Raw genomic sequence first — 23,521 nt, forward strand, 5'->3', positions numbered from 1 at the left:
GTAATCCCAGCTACTCAGGAAGCTGAGACAGGAGAATCACTTGAACCTGGGAGGCAGAAATTGCAGTGAGGAAACTCCATACTCTTTTCTACAGTGGCTATACTAATTTACATTTCCACTAGCAATGAACAAGAATTCTCCATTCTCCACACCCTCATCAGCATCCCTTATGTTTTGTCTTTTTGATAATATCCATTTTAAATGGAGTGAGATGATATTTCACTGTGGGTTTCATTTACATTTCCCTGATGATAACTGATGTTGAGCATTTTTTTCATATGCCTATTGGACATTTTTATGTCTTCTTTTGATAAATGTCTATTCAGATGATTTGCCTTTTTTTTTTTTTTTTTTTTGCCATTGAGTTGTTTGTGTCCCTTATATATGCTGGTTACTAATCCCTTATTGGACGAATAGTTTGCAAATATTGTTTTCCCATACTGTAGGTTGCCTCTTTACTCTGTTGATCGTTGCCTCTGCAGCACAATCCTTTTTAACTTAAGGTAATCCCATTCATCCATTTTTTGCTTTTTTTGCCTGTGCTTCTAAGGTCTTACCCAAAAAGAAACTTTGTGCAAGTCAGTCTCCCCAAAGTTTTTTTCCAGTTGTTTTATAGTTTCAGGTCCTACAATTAAGTCTTTAGTCCATTTTGAGTTGATTTTTGTATACAATAAGAAATAGTAGTCTCATTCCATTTTTCTAAATACAGATATTCACAATCTTCCCAAACTATTTATTGAAGAGACTGTGCTTTCCCCATTGAATATTCTTGGCACCTTGCTAAAAAATCAGTTGGCTATAAATATATGAGTTTATTTCTGGGCTCTCTTTTCAGTTTTATTGGTCTATGTGTTGGTGTTTATGCCAGTACCATACTGTTGTGGTTACTGTAGCTTTGTAATATATATTCTAGTCAGGTAATGTAGTGCCTCCAGCTTTGTTCTTTTTGCTTGAGATTGCTTTGGCTACTTGGAGTCATTTGTAGTTCCACTCAAATTATGGAATTTGTTTTTAAATTCTGTGAAGAATATCATTGGTATTTTGATAGGAATTGCATTGAATCTATAGATTGCTTTGGGTAGTATGGCATTTTCACAATATTAATTCTTCCAATTCGTGAACATGAGATGTCTTTCCATTTTGATGTAACATCTTCAGTTTCTTTTTTATCAGCATTTCATAGGTTTTTTTGTTTTTATTTTGTAGCAATCTTTTACCTCTTTGGTTAAGTTTATTCCTTTTTTTTTAGTGGTTATTTAACATGGGATTGTTTTCTTGATGTCTTTTTCCACTGGTTTGTTGTTGGTACACAGAAACATTACGAATTTTGTATATTGAGTTTGTATCATGCAACCTTACTAAATTTTAAAATCACCTCTAAAAGTTTTTCTGGTGGAGCTTTTAGGGTTTTCTATATATAAGATCATATCATTCACAAACAGGGACAATTTCATCCTTTTCAATTTCTTTCTTTCTCTTGCCTAATAGCTCTGGCTTGGACTTCCAGCACTATGTTGAACAAGAGTGATGACAGTGGCCTTCCTTGCGTTGTTCCACTTCTTGGAGGGAAAGTTTCAGCTTTCTCCATTCAATATTAAGTTAGCTGTGTGTTATACATGGCCTTAATTAGGTTGAAGTATGCTCCTTCTATACCTAGTATGTTGAGGACTTAGTTTGTTGAGGATTTTATCAAATGCCTTTTCTGCATTTTTTGAGATGATCATATGGTTTTTGTCCTTCATTTTATTGATGTAATGTAAAATGTTCATTGATTTGCTTATGTTGAACCATGCTTACATTCCTGGGTTATTCCCACTTAATCATAGTAAATGATCTTTTTAATGTACTACTGGATTTGGCTTGCTAGATTTTTGTTGATGATTTATGTTCATCAGTGATACTGGCCTGTGGTTTTCTTTTTCTGCCACGCCCTTGTCTGGTTCTGCTATCAGGGTAATGCTGGCTTTGTAAAATGAGTTTGGAAGAATTTTCTCCTCTTCAATTTTCTGGCAGAGTTTGAGAAGAATTGGTATTAGTTGTTTGTGTATTAATGTTTGGTAGAATTCAGCAGTGAAGCCATCAGGTACTTGACTTTTCTTTGATGGGAGACTGTATTACTGACTTGATCTTGTTACTCATAACTGGCTCATTATGGTTTTCTGTTTTTTCTTGGTAGGTTGTATATGTGCAAAAACTTATCTATTTCTGTTAGGCTTTCCAATCTAGGAGGTATAGTTCTTCATAATAGTCTCTAGTGATCCTTTGTATTTCTAAGTTGTAATGTCTCCTTTTTTGTTTCTGATTTTATTCATTTGAATATTTTCTCTTAGTCTAGCTAATAGTTTGTCTATTTTGTTTATTTTTTCAAAAAATAACTTTTCATTTTGTTGATCTTTTTGGTTTTTTTTTTTTGAGACAGAGGCACGTTCTGTTGTCAGGCTGGAGTGCAGTGGCACAATCTCGGCTCACTGCAACCTCCAACTCATTGGTTCAAGCGATTCTCCTGCCTCAGCCTCACAAGTAGCTGGGATTACAGGCACGTGCCACCATGCCCAGCTAATTTTTGTGTTTTTAGTTGAGGTGGGGTTTCACCGTGTTGGCCAAGATGATCTCGATCTCCTGGTCTCGTGGTCCACCTGCCTCAGCCTCCCAAAGTGCTGGGATTACAGGTGTGAGTCACTGCACCCGGCCGATCTTTTGTATTTTTTTAATCTCAATTTGTTTATTTCTGGCCGGGCATGGTGGCACGTATACATATATTTTTGAGATGGAGTCTCGCTCTGTCGCCCAGATTGGAGTGCAGTGGCTTTTGGTTTATTTCTTCTCTGATTTGTAAAAATTTCTTTCCTTCAACTAATTTTGTGTGTGGTTTATTCTTACTCTCCTGGTTCCTTGAGATGAATCATTACATTGTTTATTTGAAATCTTCCTACTTTCGTGGTGTAGATGTTTATTGCTATAAAATTCTCTCTTTATGCTGCTTTTGCTGTATCCTGCAGGTTTTGGTATGTTTTGTTGCTATTTTCACTTGTTTCAAGACTTTTTTGTTTTTGAGATGGAGTCTTTGTCACCCCGGCTAGAGTGCAGTGGTTTGATCTCGGATCCCTGCAACCTCCGCCTCCCAGGTTCAAATGATTCTCCACCTCCTGAGTGGCTGGGATTACAGGTGCACACCACCATGCCCGGCTAATTTTTGTATTTTTTAGTAGAGATAGGGTTTCACCATGTTGGTCAGGCTGGTCTCAAACTCTTGACCTCATGATCTGCCCGCCTCAGCCTCCCCGGGATTGCAGGCGTGAACCACCTCATTGGGCCTATTTCAAGACATTTTAAATTTCCTTCTTAATTTCTTTATTGACTCAGTTGTTGTTCAGGGGCATGTTGTTTAATTTTCATGTATTTGTACAGTTTTGAAAGTTCCTCTTGTTACTGGTTTCTAGTTTTTTTTTCCATTGTGGTCAGAAAAGATATTTAATATGATCTCAATTATTTTAAATTGGTTGAGATTTGTTTTGTGGCCAACATGTGGTCTACCCTGAAGAATGTTCCATGTGCTGATGAGAAGAATATGTATTCTGCAGCTGTTGGATAAAATATCCTGTAAATGTCTGTTAGGTCCATTTGGTCGAAAGTGCAGTTTAAATCCAGTGTTTCTTTGTTGATTTTCTGTCTAAATGATCTGTTTAATCTAGTGAGTGGGGTGTTGAAGTCTCTAACTAATGCAGTACAGGCAAGCCCTCAAATTGTGATTTAGTCCTGGAGAGTTCTTGGCTTCACCCATGAAAGAATTCAAGGGCAAGCTGGTGGTGTTAGACAGTGGCAGTGTACAGCAGCAACAGAGGTACCCATAGGGAATGTGCCCAGAGCAGCAGCTCCTAGGCAGTTCTGCACTCATATTTAGATACACTTTTAATTATATGCAAATTGAGGGACAGATTATGCAGAAGTTTTTAGGATGAGGGTAGTAACTTCTGGGTTGTCAAGTTGTTGCCACGGAAAGGGGCAGTAACTTCCAGGTGTTGCCATGGCAATGGTAAATTGACATGGCACATTGGTGGGCATGTCCTTTTTTTTTTTTTGGGATGGAGTCTCGCTCTCTCAGGCTGGAGTGCAGTGGCACAATCTCAGCTCACTGCAACCTCCACCTCCCGGGTTCAAGCAATTCTCCTGACTCAGTCTTCTGGTAGTTGGGACTACAGGTGTGTGCCACTATGCCTGGCTAATTTTTGTATTTTTAGTAGAGATGGAGTTTTGCCATGTTGGCCCATCTGGTCTCGAACTCCTGACCTCAGGTGATCCACCCTCCTTGGCTTCCCAAAGTGCTGGGATTACAGGCATGAGCCACCGCGCCTGGCTGCTGGGCATGTCTTATAGAAAGATACTTCCACCCCAACCTGTTTTATTTTTCATTTTATTTTATCTCTTTGAGATGGAGTCTTGCTCTGTCGCCCAGTCTGGAGTGCAGTGGTATGATCTTGGCTCACTGCAATCTCCATCTCCTGGGCTCAAGTGATTCTCCTGCCTCAGCCTTGTGAGTAGCTGGGATTACAGGCACCTGCTACCATGCCTGGCTAGTTTTCGTATTCTTAGTAGAGACAGGGTTTTACTACGTCTGCCAAGCTGGTCTTGAACTCCTTACCTCAGATGATCTGCCTGCCTTGGCCTCTCAAAGGGCTGGAATTCCAGGCGTGAGCCACCACACATGGCCAACCCCAATCTGTTTTAGTGAGTCCTCAATTTGGTCTAGCATCTGAACCCTGCTTTCAGAGTCTAGTCTTGCCTCCTACTTTACCAATATTATTGGAATACAGTTTATCTTTCCCTTTAGATCTAATATTTGCTTTATGTATCTGGGTGCTCCAATGTTGGGCATATATGCATTTATAATTGTTATATCTTCTTGCTGAATTGATCTCCTTATTATTATGTAATAACCATCATCTCTATTTACAGTTTGTGAGTTAAAGTCTGTTTTATCTGATATATGTATAGCTACTTCTGCTGGCTTTTGGTTTCCAGTTGCGTGGAATATCTCTTTCCATCCCTCCACTTCCAGTCTATGTATGAATTTACACATGAAGTGAGTTTCTTGTAAGCAGCATATAGTTGGGTCATATTATTTTTATCCATTCAGCCAGCATATATCTTTTAAGCAGGGAATTTGATTCATTTACATTCAAGGTTGTTATTGATAGGTGAGCACTTATTCCTGTCATTTTGTTAATTGCTTTCTGAGTGTCCTTTGCTCCTTAATTTCTCTCTTGTTGTTTAAGTGTTTTTGCTTTTACTTCCTCCTGCTGCATAGATGGTCAGAGGTGTAAATGTGCTGGGACATTTGATAATGCTCTATCTACTCCAGCAATGTGCCCAGAATATGTAGTCCACAGCATCTTTCAGCATTAACCCAGGCCCAGTAACTAACTTCCCATGACCCTTACAAGGTTCCCAGCAAGCCATTCTTAGTGGCAGCCTAACATCTTCTATACATCTACCCAGTAACCCACCAGCTTTGGATTCTAAAGAGTGGTTTTCTGCTTGCCCATTGACTATGGCCCAGTTCTAGCCTGTGCAGTCCAGCAAATTTCTCCACCAACCAGAGTGCTGCAACCACATGGTCTAGAGTAAGAGTGGAACCCCAGGCTTTGGAAGACAGCCACTCTTCCTTGTGTACTCTCCCAGAGCCCTAGGGTACCTTTTAAACATCTTTAGAGTTACCATCCTATCTTTGCTTAGTAATTTTTTATACTGAACTTTTCTGTTTAAATTATCATGTGGTTTCTGATGGATCTGATTGGACCCAGACTGATACAAGAATCTACAAAATATCTGTAGTAAATGTTGTACTCAACAGTTAAATGTTGAGTGTGTACCCTTTGACATCAATAATAAGACAAGAATGCCCGACTGGGTGCAGTGGCTCATGCCTGTAATCCCAGCAATTTGGGAGACTGAGGCAGGTGGATCACCTGAGGTCAGGAGTTGAGACAGCCTGGCCAACATGGTACAACCCTGTCTCTACTGAAAACATACAAAAATTTAGCTGAGCATGGTGGCAGGTGCCTGTAATCCAAGCTACTTGGGAGGCTGAGGCCAGAGAACTGCTTGAACCTAGGAGGTGGAGGTTGCAGGGAGCCAAGATCATGCCATTACACTCCAGCCTGGGCAACAGCAAAACTCAAACTCTGTCTCAAAAAACAAAAACAACAACAAAATGCCTATTACCACTTCTATTCAACATTTAACTGAAAGTCTTGCCCATTGTAGTAAGACAAGAAGAAAAATTAATAAAATATGTATGGATTGGAAAAGAAGAAAGGAAATTTTTATTATTCACAGATTATAGTGATAGTATACATTAAAACATCCAAAGCAATCTATTCAATTATTATAATTATTAAATACAATTAGCAAGATACCTGAACACAAATAACATTCAAAGTCAATCATATTTCCTTATACAAGCATGAGCAGTTAGAAAAATAAAGTTTAAAAAATACCACTTACAAAAACATCCAAAATATTATTTGGCAACAAATGTAACAAAAGAGATGCAAAAAATCATAATACATTACTGTGAAAAATTGAAGAGCCCTAAGAAATGATATTCATGTTCATGCATTTGCAGATTCAATATTGTGAAGCTGTCAATTCTCCCCCAAGACTGGCGTCCAGAGTCAAAACAATTACAATTTCTACAGGTATTTTTTGTTTATGTAAAAAAGCTGACAAGCCTATTTTTAACATTTATAGGCATACCTTGGAGATATTATGAGTTTGGTTCCATACCACCACAATAGCAATAAAGTGAGCCACACAAACCTTTTGGTTTCCCAGTGAGTATAAAAGTTATGTTTACATTATACTGTAGTCTATTGAGTGTGCAATAGCACTGTGTTTAAAAAATAATGTATATACCCTAATGAAAAATACTTTATTGGTGGGGCGCAGTGGCTCGCACCTGTAATCCCAGCACTTTAGGAGGCAGAGGCAGCTGGATCACGAGGTCAGGAGTTCAAGACCAGACTGACCAAGATGGTGAAACCCCGTCTCTACTAACAATACAAAAATTAGCTTTTTGTGGTTACAGGTCCCCAAGCGGAGCGGGAGGCCAGACTGGGTAGCTGAGTGGTGGCGTCAGCGGCAGAGGCGGTAATAGCGGAGCTGGTGTAGGGGCGGAGCGCTTCTGTGGGGATGAAGGCCGAGGGCTGCATGGATGCCCTGCACCGGTCCAGCAGATTGCTGCTAAAATTGATTCAATTCCTCACTTGAATAATTCCACACCTCTAGTGGACCCCTCAGTATATGGATATGGAGTACAAAAACAGCCCTTGGATGATGGAGGATCTGCTTATTCATATTCTTACGCTCTTAAGAGAGTGGCCCAGTGACCTTACCCCTAGCAGAAGAAAACTGATCAACTCTTGAGGCACGAGAATCACTTGACTCCATGAGGCGGAGGTTGCAATGAGCCAGGATCGTGCTCCCTGCACTCCAGCCTGGGCGACAGAGCAAGACCTTGTCTCACAAAGAAACAAGCAAACCAACCAAAAGATTATTGCTCAGCCTGGTGTGGTGGCTCACACCTGTAATCTCAGCACTTTGAGAGGCTGAGGCAGGCAGATTGCTCAAGCTTGGTCTGAGACCAACCTGGGAAACATGGCAAAACCTCATCTCTACAAAGCATACAAAAAAAAAAAAAAATTAGCCAAGTGTGGTGGCACATGCCTAGAGTCCCAGTCACTTAGGAGGCTGAGATAGGAGGATCTCTTGAGCCTGGGAGGGTGAGGCTGCAGTGAGCTGAGATTGTGCCACTGCACTCCAGCCTCAGAGGCAGAGTGACACCCTGTCTCAAAAACAAACAATCAAAAAAATTAAAATAAATACTACTGCTCATTGGCAATGTGCCTGGTCACCCAAGAGCTCTGATGGAGATGTACAAGGAGATTAAGGTTGTTTTCACACCTGCTAACACAACATTTATTTTGTAGCTCATGAATCAAGAAGTAATTTTAACTTTTGAGTTTTATTATTTGAGAAATACATTTTGTAAGGCTATAGTTGCCACAGAGAATGATTCATCTGATGTATGTGGGCAAAGTAAATTGAGAACCCTCTGAAAATAATTTACTATTCTAGATGCCATTAAGAACATTCGTGGCCGAATGAAGTGGCTCACGCCTGTAATCCCAACACTTTGGGAGGCCAAGGTGGATGGATCACCTGAGGTCAGGAGTTCAAGACCAGCCTGACCAACATGGAGAAACCCTGTCTCTACTAAAAATACAAAATTAGCCAAGCATGGTGGTGCATGCCTGTAATCCCACCTACTCAGCAGGAGAATCGCTTGAACCTGGGAGGTGGAGGTTGCTGTGAGCTGAGATCGCACCATTGGACTCCAGCCTGGGCAAAAAGAGCTAAATTCCGTCTCAAAAAAAAAGAACAGGCTGGGCGCGGTGGCTCACGCCTGTAATCCCAGCACTTTGGGAGGCTGAGGGGGTGGATCACGAGGTCAAGAGATCGAGACCATCCTGGTCAACATGGTGAAACCCCGCGTCTACTAAAAATACAAAAAATTAGCTGGGCACTGTGGTGCATGCCTGTAATCCCAGCTACTCAGGAGGCTGAGGCAGGAGAATTGCCTGAACCCAGCCATTGCACTCCAGCCTGGATAACAAGAGCGGAACTCCGTCTCAAAAAAAAAAAAAAAAGAATATTCATATTCATGATTCATGGCAGGAGGTCAAAATATCAAGATTAGCAGGAGTTTCCAACCCTCATGAATGATTTTAAGGAGTTCAGGACTTCAGTGGAGGAAGTCAGTGCAGACATGATGGAAATAGAGAACTAGAATTAGAAGGGGAGGCTGAAGATGTGACTGAATTACTGCAATCTCATGAGAAAACTTGAAGAGACAAGAACTTGCACTTCTTATGGATGAGCAAAGAAAGTGTTTTATTGAGATGGAATCTATTTCTGGTGAAGACACTGTGAATATTGTTGAAATGACAACAAATAATTTAGAATATTACATAAACTTCGTTGACAATGTAGTGGCAAAGTTTGAGAGGATTGTCTCCAATTTTGAATCAAGTTCCACTGTGGGTGAAATCACACGCTACACAGAAATTCTTCATGAAAGGAAGAGTCATTGATGGGGCAAATTTGTTCCTATTTTCTGAAATTGCCAAAGGCATCCCATTTTTAAGCAACCACCACTCTGATCAGTGAGTAGTCATCAACGTGAAACAGGATGCTCCAAAAGCCAAAATATTATAACTCACCAACAGCACAGATGACCATTAGCATTGCTAAGCAATAAAGTGTTTTTCTTTTCTTTTTTTTTTTTTTTAAGACTGGGTTTCACCATGTTGGTCAGGCTGGTGTTGAACTCCCGACCTCAGGTGATCCGCCCGCCTTGGCCTCCAAAGTGCTTGGATTACAGGTGTGAGCCACCACGCTGGGCCTAAAGTGTTTTTCTTTCTTTCTTTCTTTCTTTTTTGAGATGACATCTCACTCTATAGCCCAGGCTGGAGTGCAGTGGAACAATCTCGGCTCACTGCAGCCTCTACCATCCTGCCTCAGCCTCCCAAGTAGCTGGGATCACAGGCGCATGCCACCACATCTGGTTAATTTTTGTTTTTTGATTATAAAAATTCTTGTGTATTTACAAAGCGTTTATGACCACAAAACAGAAAATTCACCCCGGGGCCACTGGAACTAAGATAACCATGTAAACTGCTTCTCCAGAATTGTATGCTGTGTGCGATCTTTTTATATTTGACTGGTATTAGTGATTCCCTAGACCGAAGAGGGATGACTGCATTATCTGCATTTTTGCCTTAGCAGAAAGCTGTCATGCAAAGTAGCCTTTTTACCTCTTCAGGGCAATCATGCTTTGGTTCCTCTTAGGAGACAGCAACGTGAAAACAAAACTAAGTTGTCTCCCTCTGTGCACACATCTCATTAATGGACAGTGTCTCTCTGGCCCAGTGTTTCCAGAAATCGAGATCGATACATTTCACAACTCATTCAGCCTTTCATAACAATTTCACAATTCAGCCTTGGTTTTTTTTCACTCACTGCCTGGAGTTGAACTGTTAAAAATTTGTGCTTGCAGTGAGCAGGTATCTGCTGTCCTCTGCATAAGGAATACCTGAATATTTGCAAATAAAACCCTCTGGCATTTTGCAGACATTTTTCTCCCATTAGTCCACTGCACACACATTTGAAAGAAATTAGCACCAATAAAGAGATTTTCAGTGTTGATAAGGAGAACTGGGTCACAGGCAGATGTAGCTGACTTGGCCAAGATCACCCAGTAGATCCGGAATCTCACTTAAAACATAGGGTTCATTATTATATTGTATATTTTCACTTCTTTGTTTTGATAATTTTTTTCCATGTCTGCCTTTTGGAGAATAAGTCTTTACAAACAGAAAATGACTATGATTTCTCTTTTTCCTCCCTCTAAATATTAAGCCCTCTTTTAGCAAGAGAGAATGATTCTGTGCCGTGTTGAATCTCTCGTCATCCCAGAACACTTGGTCTTATGTAACAACAGACTGTATTTGAAGAACAAGGAATTTTCCCTCAGGCTTCTTACATTCTGCATTACGGTTCAACAAAGTTAATTCTGTCTTCTGCTGAGCATTGTTTAAATAAAAGGATTACACATATTGTTTTTTTTTCACCAAGTTGTTCTTCACACGTAGAATTTGAGGTCTGCGTTGTTCAGTTGTCTTCTGGTGGGGTAAGGTAACTGGGCCACGTAGCTGGGACTACAGGTGCAAGCCACCACACCTGGGTAATTTTTGGTATTTTTAGTAGACACGAGGTCTCACCACGTTGCCCAGGCTAGTCTCAAACTCCTGCACTCAGGCAATCTGCTCACTTCAGCCCCCCAAAGTGCTGAGATTACAGGCATGAGCCAATGCACTCGGCCTGCAGTAATATTTTGAAAGGAATTTCTTTCCTAAGCAGTAGGTCTCAGGAATGAAGAGTAGACAAAGTTTTCGTAAATCACTCCATATACAGATGTGCTGTCATCCAGGATTTGTTGTTCCCTGTATAGAGTACAGGCAGAGTCGATTTAGCTTAATTCTTAAGGGCCCTGAGATTTTCAAAACGATAGATGATCATTGACTTCAACTTGAATTCACCAGCTGCACTAGCCCCTAATGAGAGAGTCAGCCTGTCATTTGAAGCTTTGAAGCCAGGCATTGACTTCCCCTCTCTAGCTATGAGAGGCTGAGATGGCATCTTCTTTCAATAGAAGGCTGTTGCATTCTACGTTAAAAACTTCTGTTTTGACTAGGTGTGCTGGCTCACGCCTGTAATCCCAGCACGTTGGGAGGCCAAGGTGGGCGGATCACCTCAGGTCAGGAGTTCGAGAGCAGCCTGGCCAACATGGTGAAACTCTGCCTCTACTAAAAATACAAAAATTAGCCAGGCATGGTGGTGCACACCTGTAATCCCAACTACTTGGGAAGCTGAGGCAGGAGAATCGCTTGAACCTGGGAGGCAGAGGTTGCAGTGAGCCGAGATCGTGCCATTGCACTCCAGCCTGGGTGACAAAGCAAGACTCCATTCTCAAACAAAGAAACCAACAAACAAACCCTCTTTTAGTGTGGCCAGCTTCATCAATGATCTTAGCTAGATCTTCTGGATAAGTTGCTGCAGCTTCTTCGTTGAAGAAATTCACCTCGCAATTTCATGTGATGTTGATTACTTCTTTCCTTAAACTTCGGGATCCAACCTCTGTTAGCTTCTAATTTTCCTTCTGCAGGTTCCTCATCTCTCTCAGTCTTCATAGATTTGAGAGTTAGGGTCTTGCTCTGGATTAGGCTTTGGCTTAAGGGAATGTTGTGGCTGGTTTGATCTACTAACCAGACCACTAAAACTTTCCAAGTCAGCAATAAGTCTGTACTGGAGTAGCAGTTTTAATTTCCTTTAAGAACTTTTCTGTTGCTTCGCAGCTTGATCGTTTAGGGCAAGAGGGCTGGCTTTCAGCCTGTCTCAGCTTTCAGCACACCTTCCTTACTAAGCTTCATCATATCTAGCTTCTGATATAAAGTCAGCGATGTGTGATTCTTCTTTTCACTTGAACATTTAAAGGCCACAGTAAGGTTGTTGATTGGCCTAATTTCAATATTGTTGCTTCTCAGAGAATAAGGAGGCCCTAGGAGAGAGAGAGAGAGAGAGAGAGAGAGAGAGACAGACAGACAGACAGAGAGAGAGAGAGAGAGAAAGAGAGAGAGAATGGGGAGGGAATCGCTTTGCTGGGGAGTAAGCAGTTTTCTGTCTTATACGGGCAGTTCATAGCATCCCCAATTATGACATTAACATCAAAGATCGATGATCACAGATCACCACAAAAGATATAATAATAATCAAAAAGTTTAAACTATTACAAGAATCACCAAAATGTGCCACAGATCTGAAGTAAGCACACGCTGTTTGAAAAATACTTTATTGGACTGGGCACGGTGGCTCACGCCTGTAATCCCAGCACTTTGGGAGGCCGAGGCAGGTGGATCACCTGAGGTCAGGAGTTCAAAACCAGCCTGACCAACAAGGTGAAACCTCATCTCTAAAAAAAAAAAAAAAGAAAGAAAAATATGTTATTGATGCAGAACTGCCACACACCTTCCATTTGTAAAAAATGCAACCTCTTTGAAGCATGATAAACCAAAGCACAATGAAACAAGGTGTGCCTAACTATGGACATGAAAAGGTCAATAAAGAGTCAAGACAGGCTGGGCACAGTGGCTCACGCCTGTAATCCCAGCACTTTGGGAGGCTGAGGCGAGTGAATCACAAGGTCAGGAGTTTGAGACCAGCCTGACCAACATGGTGAAACCCCCATCTCTACTAAAAATGCAAAAATTAGCCAGGCATGGTGGTGTGCACTGGGAGTCCCAGCTATTCAGGACACTGAGTCAGGAGAATCGCTTGAACCCGGGAGATGGAGGTTACAGTGAGCTGAGAACGCACCACTGCACTCCAGCCTGGGTGACAGAGCGAGACACTGTCTTAAAATAAATAAATAAGTAAGGTATATTGGCCAGGCACAGTGGCTCACACCTGTAATCCCAGGATTTTGGGAGGCTGAGGTGGGAGGATCACTTGAGCTCAGGAGTTCAAGACCGACCTGGCCAACATAGGGAGACCACATTTCTACTAAAATTCAAAGAAATTAGCTGGGCATTGTGGTGCACGCCTGTAGTTTCAGTCTTGAGGCAGGAGGATCACTTGAGCCCAGAAAGTCAGGGATGCAGTGAGCCCTGATTGCCACACTACACTCCAGCCTGGGCAACAGAGAGAGACCTTGCAAAAAAAAAAAAAAAAAAATTATGGTCTATTTATAAACAACATTGGGAACAAATGAACTACAATTTTGTTTCACAAACATAATATTAAGTGAAAGAAGCCAGATAAACATAACACACAATATGTGCTGTTTAATTCCAATTATATGAATTTCAGAGAATGGGAAAAACTAAATTATAGTGTCTAATGGTGCGTGTTTAAGTGGCAAAATTATGAAGAAAGGTAAGGAAATTCTTACCAAAAGACAAAGTAATGGTGATTAGGAAGGGGCGTGAGAGGGACTTCGGGGGTTTGACATCATTCTAGTTTTTGGCCCAGGAAATGTTCAAATGAAGAATAACTTTGGAATGGTTATTTGAACTCTATAGCTTTTGTAGATGTCTGTAATATTTTATTTTTTAAAGGCATAAAAGACAAACGGTTGGCAGGCAGCATTGAGCACCCAGTAGAAGGTAGACAGCATTAAATTTCAGTAAATCCTGGCAACTAAATGTAATGAATTCGCTTGCGGCGAGCAAGGGCTTGAGAATGTGAGAACAGAGGGAGGCTATGGCGCTGGCCCAGGAGTGGAATGGCCTGTGAGCTCACTGGAAGGCTAGGCTTGGGGACAGCACGCATATTTGACATTGCAGACTGTGAGGCAGACATTTAGGCAAACATACACTCAGAGTCAAATGTCCTAGGTGATTAGAAGAGAGCTTTAAAGATTAAAGATCACAGTGAGGGTGAAGAGTGAGTTCATAGATGTGAGTCTGGAAAAAGTAGAAACATGTAAGGGAAGCTTCCATGAACACTTGAGTAAGATGTAGTGTATTGATACGATGTACACAGAGGAGAGAATCTTTTAGCCTGGTATTTATTTATTCAAACACTTCTTGAGCATCAGAAACTGTTCTGGATGCAGTCGAGAAGACAAGAAGGTATGAGACACAGTTCTTCTCTTTAGTTTTAACTACAATAAAACATACCTTCATGAACATTTAAGCAAAATTCCCATTGGCCAAGGGATAAAGCCCAAACTCACCTCCTCCCCTAATATAGAAACTTCACTCCATATTGGCCCCTTGTTGGTGGCATCTCCCCATGGGTCTCTGCTCCTCCCCAGAGCTGTTCATCTTCACTGCTCCTATAACCATATAGGAGGCACAGTCCTATGCACTTTATATCTCTTCATTCCTACAGCAACCTCAGGAACTGGTATTATTATCAACAATGTCCAGGTGAGGTAACTGAGGCCCAGAGAGGCTAAATAACTTGTTCAAACACTGTTTGTCAGTTCTCGGGCCAAGATTCCAACCCTGGGAGTCTGTCTCCAGTACCTGTTCTCTTAACAATCCAATTGGGCTATAGCCATTTGTGCTCCAACCCTGACAAGCTCAAGCCCCTTTCGTCTCTCTGTGGCTTGGGATTTCCTGTTTGTGGGCTTCTCCCAAGACCAGCTTGAAGGCTGCCTTCTCTGTGCAGCTTTCTGTGCTAACTCCTCCAGGTTAGTCTCTCTCTTCTTCCCTGACCTCTCTTTCAGGGGCCTCCTCTAACACATTGCTGAATGTCCTTGAGGGCAGGAAGTTGGACTTAGTTTTCTATATGTTTCACAGAATCTGTCACATATGAGATCACAGACAATGTTGAATTGGATTCCAAAGAAGAATGTGAATCCCAAAATGCGTGGTGTCAGCATGAAGGGTCATGAAAGGTAAAAGGAAAAGAGGCACCTGTTATCTGAGGTATCCCAGGGAAGGCTTCCAGAAGGGGTAGCTCTTGGCTGGACTTTACAGAATGAGCAAAATGTGCATAGCTGAAGATGACCAAGAGGGTGTGCACAGGCCTGGACACTCCAGTGCACAGGACATCTCTAGGAGTCGGTCATTAAACCAAACCCATCAAAGCAGAGCTGCAGGGAAAACAACCAGTGAGCAGGAGGCAAGAACATCAAACTCCCAATACAGACCCACCCCAGAACCCTCAAAAAGTTCTGCTATGTAAGTAAATCCAGAAAATCTGAATACTACAAAGTATAATAAACCTGGTGGGGGGGAATTCCAATTTAACCAGATTTAGATTTTAAAAATAATTTTTATTGGATAATATGGTACATAATTAACTGCAGGGTTAGAGCTGCCCTGAATTAGGTCCTGTTTTAGATAAATCAATATTGGAGTGAGGGGATTTTACTGCATATTCTTTGCAACTAGGCCATCTGAATCATTGCCATAGATCAGGTTCCAACAGAAGAATCCAGCAGGAGATCTCAGCTGGTGCCCGTGAGACGCCTACCCAAGCCAAGAGCAAGCTCCTTCCCAAGCTTCTCTCGGTGGTGATACAGACAGTCTAGGACCCAGCCAAGAAAGAGGGCACTGGCCATGCTAATGGGGTATTTCTTGAGGTGAACGTGGGATGGACTTATGTGGTCCATTTTGGTAGGGAGGAGGGTCTGAAAAATTATGCCACTGGCTTTGGCTTACTGATGGGATGTCTTGGCAAGACAGACTGAATGGATTAGGGCTTAGGGGAGTTGAACCTACAATATCTAAATTGTAAGGTTTGTCCTGTTTAGTCTTTGCTTATATTATTACCTTTCTTCTAGGTGAATTTTGGGAACATAAGGAATACAAGTTGAGTATCCCAAATCTGAAAATCTGAAATGCTCCAAAATCTGAAACTTTTTGCCACTCAAAGGAAAAGCTCATTTTGAGATAGAAGATCAGTAGGACTTGTTTTCACAACCTTGCTGATCAAACAGGATGTAGCAAAGAAACCAGTCCAAACCAGTTAGGACTAGGAATTATAATGCATTTGCATGCTATAAGACACTCGCCAGTGCCATGACAATTTGCAAATACCATGGCAATGCCTGGAAGTTACCCTATATAGTTTTGGGCACTCCCTGCCCCTTTTCCAGAAAGTTCCTGAGTAATCCAATCCTTATTTAGCACATAATTAAGAGTAGGTATAAATATAACTTGCCAGCAATCCACAAGTGCTACTCTGCCTGTGGGGTAACCCGGCTCTGTCTATGGAGCAGCCAGCCATTTTGCTATATACTGTTGCTCTAATAAACCTGCTTTCTTTCACTGTCAGCTCAGACTTGTTCTTGAATTCTTTCCTGAGCAAAGCCAAGAACCCTCCCCGCCAGAGCCCCAGTTTGAAGGTTCACCAGCATTTGGGATTTCAAATTTTAGATAAAGGATGCTCAGCCTGTACATAAATAATATTTTCAGCCGGGTGCGGTGGCTCACGCCTGTAATTCCAGCACTTTGGGAGGGTGAGGCAGACAGATCACCTGAGGTCGGGAATTCAAGACCAGCCTGATCAACATGGCGGAACCCTGTCTCTACTAAAAATACAAAAATTAGCTGGGCATGGTGTCAAGTGCCTATAATCCCAGCTACTCAGGAGGCTGAGGGAGGAGAATCTCTTGAACCCAGGGGGTAGAGGTTGCAGTGAGCCGAGATCATGCCATTGCACTCCAACCTGGGCTACAAGAGTGAAACCCCATCTCAAAATATATTTATGTTTTAAATATCATATATATATATTATTTTCAACTGGTGTCTAAATGAGAAAAACTTTCTGCTTTTCATCAGAAGACCCCAGACCTGTCATAACTTCTTCAAGGTGTATAAGAGGCCCCTTGCCCACTTCTGATCTCTCAGCACCCATTACTAAGAGAGAATGCAATACAGGGAGTATGGTTTTCAGAAGATGAGAAAATCCTTCCTTCTACTGTTACCTATTTGCCTTAGATTCTTCACAAACAAGGACAATACATTTCACTGGCACTCTTCCATCTACAAATTACCTTGCTGACCTTGATCTCATTGAAACTCATTTTGCAAATGAGAAAACATTGTTCTGTGAGTTTTATTGATTTGCCTAAGATGGCAATGTTACAAGGTAGTGGATTCAAGCCCAAGTCTAGGACTGCAGTGCCCAGGACCCCAGCCCACTTCATAGCAAACGCATTACAACATATTTACATTCCACAGAACATATACATTTTTGCTGTATAATTTTTATAATTCCAGTTTGGAGTTTTGTTATAACATACATTTTTTCCTCGTGATTCAAACCGTGTTATATTTTCATGTAACCATATAAGGCTTGAGTTGAGTGGCAGCTGACTCATTAATATCACATCACAATTTGCAGACACTTAATTAAATATTTATTTCCATTTTAATGTTTTATTTTCATGTTTAGGAGCCAGTACATTTTTTCCAGGTCTGAAATACTGTCTTGGGTCCTTGAAAGGTCACAGGCCCTGATCACCGAGCCAAGAATACCTAGTGGCAGAAACAACCCTGTTCTGGCTGGGCTGCCACCACAGCACAGGGCTGTGATGTGAGCAGTTGCTTAGAGGCTGGAATTACAGCAGGCAGGTAGAGATGGCTGTCACTGACCCCAATGACCAGAGCAGAACGAACAAGATCCTGTCAATCTCTGGCCTTCAGACAGCAAGGTTCACTTTCATGGATCTTCTCTGGAACAACTTGCTACCTGCATTCTGAACAGCATGGGTCCTTATGCTAAACCATGATATTACCCACACTGTTAAGCCAGCATCCGGGAAAACGTCACAGATGACCAGAGGAAGAGTTTACTGTATATGTTTTTTGTTTTGTTTTGTTTTGTTTTAGACAGAGTCTCGCTCTGTCACCAGGCTGGAGTGCAATGGTGCCATCTTGGCTTATTGCAACTTCCATCTCCCAGGTTCAAGTGATTCTTCTGCCTCAGCCTCCCAAGTAGCTGGGAATACAGTCACACACCACCATGCCTGGCTAATTTTTGTATTTTTAGTAGAGACAGGGTTTCACCATGTTGGCCAGGCTGGTCTTGAACTCCTGACCTCAGGTGATCCACCCACCTCAGCTTTCCAAAGTTCTGGGATTCTGGCTCACAAGTGTTAACCACCATGCCCAGCCCAGTAGACCTCATATACAAACCTCACAGGCTGGCATTTTGGATTCAATGGACGGTAGGATTTGTACCCAGAGACAAGCTAGTCCTGACTGACTTCATCACCAAAAACTCCAACCCTAGAGAGAGCTGGGATTGTCAAGAAACTCCGGCAGCAGAAGGGAGCCCCTCCTTCTGTTGCCATGGAAACACTCAGAATCCTCCCACCAAGCCTTGATTAAAACCCATTTATGCCTAGCGTTCCATGATTGGAACGCTAAGCTTGTGGGACTTATTTATATCCTACTGATAAAGGTTATCTCCAAGGTCTGACTTTTCACACAAAAAGTTTTGCAAGCTCCAGCATAAATAGGTTAAGGCTGTATCTACTGAACCTCCCACTATATGCAACATTTGATACATGCACCATCTCCCTAATAATTCTGCCTAAGTTGAGCTTTAATAAAATACATTTTAGGCTGGGCACAGTGGCTCACACCTGTAATCCCAGCACTTTGGGAGGTTGAAGCAGGCAGATCACCTTAGGTCTGGGAGTTCGAGGCCAGCCTGACCAACATGGAAAAACCCCATCTCTACTAAAAATACAAAATTAGTCGGGCATGGTGGCACAGGCCTGTAATCCCAGCTACTTAGGAGGCTGAGGCAGGAAAATCACTTGAACCCTGGAGGTGGAGGTTGCAGTGAGCAGACATCACATCATTGCACTCCAGCCTGGGCAACAAAAGCAAAACTCCATCTCACCTCTCCTTTTAAGTGAGAAAGCACACTCAGAAGGAAGTGGGGACCAGTCTCTTTACTGCTCTAAATGGCAAATAATCCAAGGAGGAAAAGACAGACCTCATGCCTGTTCAGGAGGGGAGAAATTCACATGGAAGATATTGACGGTTCTGGGGTAGTGCACCCTTCAGAACTCTCCAGAGCCTCCTGCCTCACTTCAGGATCTCATTTTTGATCCTCAGAACTCCAGGTTTCTGAGTGTTGGTTCTTTCTCCAAGTTCATCAGGTTTCCTTTACCAAATATTCTACTTCTTTGCACCCATCCGTCCCGGAGCTTCTGTGAACACAGTTTCACCCTCCAATTATCCTTTTCCATTGCCTACAAATGGCTTCATTTGCCTATTCAAATTCCTTCTCATCCCTCATTCCTCAGGGAGCCCCCTTTGCTCTGTTTACCTTAAGGAAGGAGGAAACTAGCTAATAATGATAATAGACATTAATTAAACACTTCTGAAGCACTTGTTTGGATTACTTCATTTTATCTCCCAGCAACCTTAAGATAGATCATATCTCTACCCCATTTTACAAAGGAAGAAACAGTCTTAGGAAGCTCAGATAACCTTGTCACACAGTTGGCAAGAACCGGAGTCAGAGTTCAACCCAGACAGTCCAACCCCAGAGGTTCCCCTCGTCTTTCCATCAGATCATTCATTCATTTATTCAGCCAGTATTTATTGAATCCTCACTACATGCCAGGCACTGTTCAGGGTTTATAGCATTGAGGCAAAAGAGGTTTCCTCCCTCATTATGAGACTAATTCTAGCAAGGGGAGGTGGGCAAGGAACGAACAAATAAGTCAGATAATTCCTCTGTTTGCAGATGACATAATCTTATATGTGGAAAACTCTGAAGACTCCACGCACACAAAAAAACTCTTAGAACTAATAAATGAATTCAGTAAAGCTGAAGAATACAAAATCAACATAAAAATTGGCAGTGTTTGTATACACTAATAGTGAACTATCTAAAAAAAAAAAAGAAGAAAACAATTCCATTTACAACAGCTATCAAAAAAAAAGAAAGGGATACCTAGGAATAAACTTAACCAAGAAGGTGAAATATCTCTACACTAAAAACCATAAAGCATTAATGAAAAAAATTTTAGAAGACACAAATAAATGAAAAGATATGTTGTGTTCATGGATTAGAAGAATTAATATTGTGAAAATGACCATACTACCCAAAGATAGCCACAGATTTAATGCACTCCCTATCAAAATACCAAAGACATTCTTCACAGAAATAGAAAAAAAAATCCTAAAATTCATATGGAATCACAAAAGACCCCAAAAAGCCAAAGCAATTCTGAGCAAAATGAACAAAGTTGGAGGCATCACACTACCTGATTTTAAAACATACTACAAAGCCGAAGTAACCAGAACAACATGGTACTGGCCTAAAAACAGACACATAAAGCAATGGAACAGAAGAGAGATCCTAGAAGTAAATTCAGGGACCTACAGCCAACTGATTTTTGACAAAGATACCAAGAGCACACATTGGAGAAAAGATTGTCCCTTTAATAAATTGAATATTCTAGGGAGGGTGAGGCAGGAGAATGACTTGAACCCGGGAGGTGGAGGTTGCAGTGAGCCAAGATTGTGCCACTGCACTCCAGCCTAGGCAATAGAGTGAGACCCTGTCTCAAAAATAAATAAAATAAAATAAAATAAAATAAAATAAATTGAATATCTACATGGGGAAGAATGAAATTAGACCTCTATCTCTCACTGTATACAAAAATCAACTCAAAATGTATTGAAGACTTAAAAGTAAAACCTGAAACTATAAAACTACTAGAAGAAAACATTGGGAATCACTTCACAACACTAAGCTAGGAAGGATTTTTTAAATAAGAACTCAGAAGCACAGGTAATAAAAGCAAAAATAGACAAATAGTACCACATGAAATCAAAAAGCTTTTGTATAACAAAGGAAACAATTAACAAAGTGAAGAGAAAACCTACACTCCCTTATAGGTTTGGAAGAAAATGTCAGTAAACCATCTGACAAGGGGTTATTATTCAGAAATATATAAGGAATTGAAGCAACTCAACAGCAATAAAACAAATAACTCGATTTAAAAATGGGCAGAAGAAACCTTAATAGACATTTCTTAAAAGAAATACAGATGGACAACAGAAGAAATGCTCAACATCACTAAATGTCAGAGAAATGCAAATCAAAACCAGAATGAGATACCACCTCGTTCCAATCAGAATGGCTCTTATCAAAAAGACAAGGGAAAATAAGTGTTGGTGAGGATGTGAAGAAAAGGGAACACCTGCACACTGTTGATAAGAATGTAAATTAGTACAGCTATTATGGAAATCAGCATAGGGGTTCCCCCCGAAATAAAAATAGAATTATAGTATGATCTAACACTCTCACTGCTGGATATATATCCAAAGAGCCAGGCACAGTAGCTCAGGCCTGTAATGGAAAGCCAAAGCAGATGGATCACTTGAGGTCAGGAGTTTGAGATCAGCCTGACTGACATGGTGAAACCCATCTCTACTAAAAATACAAAAAATTAGCCGGGCATGGTGGCGCACACCTGTAATCTCAGCTACTCAGGAGGCTGAGGCAGGAGAATCACTTGAACCCAGAAGGCAGAGGTTGCGGTAAGCTGAGATCACACCACTGTACTCAAGCATGGCTGACAGTGCCAGACTCTGTCTCAAAAAAACAAAAAAAAAAGGAAGTGAAATCAGTATGTTGAAGAGATCTCTGCACTCCCATCTTTACTGCAGTACCATTTAAAATAGCCTAGATATGAAATCAACCTAAGTGTCCATCAACAGATGAATGGTAAAGAAAATGTGGTATATAAGCATGACAAAATTCTATTGTCATGAAGAAGAATGAAATCCTGTCATTTGTGACAACATGGCTGTACCTGGAGGACACTGTGTTAAACGAAATAAGCCAGATGCAGAAAGACAAATACCACATGATCTCACTCATGTGGAATTAAAAAATAAAGGTGATCTCATAGAAGCAGAGTATAGAACAGTGGTTATGAACCTGTGGGGACTGACTACGGTTAATTGTAAGGTATTGTATACCACCCTATAGCTAGAAGAGAGGTTTTCGAATGTTCTCCTGACAAAGAAATGACAAACGCATGAGGTGATGAATATGCTAACTACCCTGACTTGATCATTGTACAACATATAGGGGTAGGTAAATATCAAATTGTATCCCATAAACATGTACAGTTATAATGTGACCATTTTGGTTTTTTTGAGATGGAGTCTTGCTGTGTTACCCAGGCTGGAATGCAGTGCCACAATCTTGGCTCATTGCAACCTCCACCTCTCACAGTCAAGCTATTCTCGTGCTTTCGCCTTCCGAGTAGCTGTGACTACAGGCACCCACCACCATGCCTGACTAACATAATGTGACAGTTTTCTGGTTTTTTTTTTGGGGGGGGGATGGAATTTCACTCGTTGCCCAGGCTGGAGTGCAGTGGCGCTATCTCTGCTGCAACCTCCGCCTCTCAGCTTCAAGCGATTCTCCTGCGTCAGCCTCCCGAGTAGCTAGGATTACAGGTGTGCTGGAATTGAAGCAGGAAAGGCGGCAAAACACACCTCTCAAACACCAAACTGAGAAGGAAGGGGTGATTTATTCAGCTGGGAGCAAGGCGGCATATGCCTAACAGCGAAGCTTGAGCTCACAGAGAAAGTCGCTGCCCTTTTAAAGGCTTACAACTCTAGACATTACATGTGGAAGAGTCTTGGACCATGGAGTAGGCATGGAGTATAGTAACTTAGGTGGGGGTTTGATCTTGTTTAAGTAAAAACAATGCCTTCCAGAAAGATTCCTCCACACCATGCCTACAATCTATAGGAGGGTGACGGGGAGGTGGGGGGGATGCTCTTAGTGCTTAAGTGTGATTAAGGGTCTCCTCCCTCGGGCTTACTGGCTAATTTTTGTATTTTTAGTAGAGTCATGGTTTCACCATGTTGGCCAGGCTGTTCTTGAACTCCTAACCTTAGGGTGTCCTAACCCACCTTGGCCTCCCAAAGTGCTGGAATTACAGGTGTGAGCCACCGCGCTTGGCCAACAGTTTTTTTGTTTTTTTGGGCGGGGGTCAGGTAATTTCCGAGAGTGATAGGAGCTATGGAGGAAAAATTTCAAGGAATGGGACAAAACAGTGGTCCTCAAACTTGGGCAGCTGGGCCCCACCCTCGGGGCTCCTGGTCCAATAGGTCTGGAGTAGGGCCAGGGAATTTGCATTTCTTTCTTTTTTTTTTTTCCTTGAGACAGACTGAAGTGCAATGGCACAATCTCAGCTCACTGCAACCTCCACCTCCTGGGCTCAAACAATCCTTCCTCCTCAGTCTCCCAAGTCTGGCACTACAGGTACTTCCACCATGCCTGGCTAATTTTTTTTTTTTTCCACCATACTAGCTAGGCTGGTCTCCAGCAATCCCTCCACCCAGGCCTCCCAAAGTGCTGGGTTTACAGGCATGAGCCACTGCCTGGGCCTGAA

Source organism: Aotus nancymaae, unplaced genomic scaffold (assembly GCF_030222135.1).
Source record: "Aotus nancymaae isolate 86718 unplaced genomic scaffold, 86718_ANA_hifiasm-v0.15.2.pri h1tg000131l, whole genome shotgun sequence".
Taxonomy (NCBI): domain Eukaryota; kingdom Metazoa; phylum Chordata; class Mammalia; order Primates; family Aotidae; genus Aotus; species Aotus nancymaae.